General features: G+C 32.0%; 1 long non-coding RNA gene across 1 annotated transcript; it reads right to left on the bottom strand.

Moving 5' to 3' along the window:
* Positions 1-325: 325 nt before the first annotated feature.
* Positions 326-1,641, bottom strand: LOC121793076. The gene is made up of 3 exons (XR_006048987.1): positions 1,596-1,641; positions 1,427-1,488; positions 326-369 (listed from the first exon to the last, which is right to left on the bottom strand). It is a non-coding gene; the product is annotated as an uncharacterized LOC121793076 (long non-coding RNA).
* Positions 1,642-4,346: the final 2,705 nt, after the last annotated feature.

Below are 4,346 nucleotides of genomic sequence, written 5' to 3'. Positions count from 1 at the left end.
TCATCATTACAATCATTACCACCAGATGTTTGCTTCAGATTCATCATTTCTGAAAAAAAGAGGACTATTTTAGTGAATGAATGAAATGACATGTTGTATTAAATCAAACCATAATGGCAGTTTTGGAATTTAACCTTCAAGTTCATTAATGGGTGTAAAGGTTTCCTGTATAGCCTCCAATTTCTTGTCGGCTGCATCAACATCATCATCATCATCAACAAAAAAATACAATTAATACTAGTTAACTACATTCTGTTATCATCATCAATATTTTAGAACAAAAATAGCTTAGAATTCACTTTTTACCTTCAAGAACAGAATTTTTGTGGCCTTTAGCTGCATCCAATTTCGATAGAGACGAACCTTTAGCTATATAAAACATACAACACATTAAAAATTAGACAACGGTCAAGGTCTAAGCACAATAACTAGGTTATATGAAAACATGTTATTTCCATTACTTCATCTTATCAATTTACTACTTCATTAAAAAGAATATGCAGTTCATTTGTATGTGCAAACAACACAGCAGTCAAGTTCAATCCTAAAACCCTAAACTCATACAACACAGTAAATAGGTAGTTCATAATTAGAGTCTGTTACTTCATTATCATGTTTTATTACTTCATTTTATCAATTTACTACTTCATAGGTTTTCATAGTAGGGCATTAAACTTCATTACTAAATATTTACATACTAGTTAACTTCACATTTTAGCTGTGTGCACATTTATATGAGCTATAGATACTTCATATAATATGTATTAGATTTCATACTAGTTGACTACACCATGTCAATTCAATATTTCAAAACAAAAATAACTTGAACTTCACTTTTTTACATTCTAGAACAGAACTTTTGGAGCCTTTAGTTGCATCCAATTTCTGTTTAGATGAACTTTTGACTAAATAAAAAATATAACACATCAAAAATTAGATAATGGTCAAGGTCTAAGCACAGTAACTAGGTTATATGAAAACAGGTTATTTACATTACTTCATCTTATCAATTTACTACTTCATTAAAAAGAATATGTAGTTCAATTGTATGTGCAAACAACACAGCAGTCAAGTTCAATCCTAAAACCCTAAACCCATACAGCACAGTAAATAGGTAGTTCATAATTAGAGTCTGTTACTTCATTATCATGTTTTTTTACTTCATTTTATCAATTTACTACTTCATAGTTTACATAGTAGGGCATTAACTTCATTACTATCAATTTACATACCCGTTAACTTCACTTTTTACCTAGGTTATACTTTACTTTTTAGCTATGTACACAGTTATATGCATTTACATGAGCTACAATTATAGATACTTCATATAATAGGTATTAGATTTCATTACTTAATAAATACTAGTTAACTAAACCATGTAAATTCAATATTTCAAAATAAAAATAGCTTAGACTTCACTTTCTACCTTCCGGAATAGAATTTTTGGTCCCTTGAGCTGCATCCAATTTTGTACAGATGAACCTTTTGCTACATAAAAAAAATACAACACATTAAAAATTAGATAATGATCAAGATCTTACTTAATCATATGAATCCAATACTTCATTCATCTATGCTTTAATTTCATTTTTTACCTTTCTTAGCAGGGATTTCAGTGGGGATTTCAGAACTACTTGCATTCATCTTCTTTTGAGAGGAAGTTTTACCTATACATGAGGTTTGTTAGTTAATACACAGTTAACTTAATCATATGAATTCAATAATTCATTCATCTATGCTTTAATTTCATTTTTTAATTTTGGTAACAAGTTTTCCAGTAGAGATTTCAGAACTACTTGCATTCTTCCTAGTTGGAGAGGAAGTTTTACCTATACATAACAAACACAGAGTTAATATACAACATATCATCCACATTTATAGATAGTTCACTTGGAATACTATGTTACTTCATTATTAAGTGTTATTACTTCATTTTTAGAGTCTGTTACTTCAGTATAATGTTTTATTACTTCATTTCAGTCATAAACCCTACTGTTTAAAAAGAGCATTTATATTGCTTCATCATCATAATTTATTACTTCATCTTATCAATTTACTACTTCATTGAAAAGAATATGTAGTTCATTTGTATGTGCAAACAACACAGAAGTCAAGTTCAATCCTAATACCCTAAACCCACACAACACAGTAAATAGGTAGCTCATAATTAGAGTCTGTTACTTCATTATAATGTTTCATTACTTCATTTTACAAATTTATTACTTCACTAAATAGAATATGTAGTTCATTTGAATTCAGTTAATATGCAGTTAACTTAATCATATGAATTCAATATATCATGCATCTATGCTTTAAAGAGACTTTTTTACCTTCAAAGTGAGGGATTTCAGGAGCACTACTTGCATTCTTCTTGGGTGCAGAGGAAGTTGTACCTATACATAACAAACACACAAATTAATATACAACATATCATCCCCAATCATAGATAGTTCACTTGGAAAACTATGTTACTTCATTAAGTGCACATTAAATATAAATTCATTTTTTTCTTTTGGTAGCAGTGATTTCAGTAGGGACTTGAGGAGCACTACTTGCATTCTTCTTGGGTGCAGAGGAAGTTTTACCTATACATAACAAACACAGAAATTAATATACAACATATCATCCACTTAGTTCACTTGGAATACTATGTTACTTCATTATTAATTGTTATTACTTCAATTTTAGAGTCACTTACTTCATTATAATATTTTATTACTTCATTTCAGTCATAAACCCTAATGTTTAAACAGAGCATTTTTATTACTTCATCATCATAATTTATTACTCCATCTTATCAATTTACTACTTCATTAAAAAGAATATGTAGTTCATATTAATGTCGAAAGAACACAGTAGTTTAGATTAATCCAAAAATTCTAATACTATGCAATACAAGAAATAGGTAGTTCATAATTAGAGTATGTTACTTCATTTTACAAATTTAAATCCTAGGTTTTACCTTCTGCATCTGGAATTTTGTTTCCAGGATCTGCATCGAGCTTGTGAGTTGCTTGTTTGACCGTCTTTGATTTAGCCGGATGCTTGCGAGTATATTTGTCACGACCGCCCATACAAGGGGTACCACAAACGCGGCGATCGTGACCGACATGCATGGATTACGAATTAAAAGAACAACTTAATTAATTTAAGGAAAGGAGAACAACTTAGTTTAAAGGTTTTAAGGTTATAATTTTTTTTGAAAAGACATAAGATAAAATACTTTTAAAAAGGACAACGAAAAAAATTAGACTTAAGAAATACATCAATTAAAAATTTAAAGTAAAACAAACATTTAACTTAAACCTCGAAGAATACCTTTTTAAAAGGCAACGTAAAACTTGCTTAAAACTCATCACCACCATGCAGGTTCAAACACAAAAACAAAAAGGAAAGATTAAGTCTTGTGTCATAGTTCAAAATATAGCAGCGGAAAATAAGGTTTAAAGAGAGTCAAGGACGACGCCTATGTATGACGACACAACGCATCCTAACTTAAGCCAGCTCAACATCCACCGCAACATCTCTCTCAACCTGCACATAAGAAAATAATATGCAGGGCTGAGTACTTGTTGTACTCAATGGGCTCATGCCGAAAACATTTTAAGTCAGTTATGTCATCCATACCAGTGATCTCGAGTTTTATGTAGTAAGAAAATATCACGAGAAACACCAAAAATGTTCAAGTCTGGCCAGACAATTTATTTCCCCACTTTTCACATCAATCCAACAATCACAATCGCAGTGCGACGAAAGTGTGGCCACACTATTCGCCCACGAGACCGGCCGACTTGCAAGGACGGCTCACGATCCCACCAGTGTACACAGCCCGATAGGGTTTACGGCCCTACTCGGACCCGAATTCGTTTCACAACACAACCATATAGCCTAACGGAGTAAACTCATACGAACTAGGCATCAGGCACACAATCTCATACAAAAACAACATGGCATGATATAACAGTTAAACCACCCTTATATCTCCACATAATATTTTTCGGAAAAGTAAAGAGGTTTGAAAAGAAAGCCCACCTCGTTCTCTTAGCAATTCACAACCCACTTAGCAACTCTCGATCCTCGAGTTCACGACTACACAACACCCTCGTCAAAGACAACACAATTAGTTTCCCCCAACAACATATTACTATGCATGTCCTATCGATTCTCTCGTCGTTTTTCTCAAATCCCCGACCCAACATACGTCACAAAGATGGGAGAACACATCGTAACACATTTCGATTTATCACACGTGATCACATCATTTAGACACGTTCCTTGGACATACATGCATCATACAATACTTTTAGACTTGAAAATAAGAGATATTTTAACAAGGCAGAAAACTG

This window comes from Salvia splendens, chromosome 2, assembly GCF_004379255.2.
Source record: "Salvia splendens isolate huo1 chromosome 2, SspV2, whole genome shotgun sequence".
Classification (NCBI taxonomy): Eukaryota; Viridiplantae; Streptophyta; class Magnoliopsida; order Lamiales; family Lamiaceae; genus Salvia; species Salvia splendens.
The sequence above is the reverse complement of the archived record's forward strand: the minus strand, read 5'-3'. Positions and strand labels throughout refer to the sequence as shown.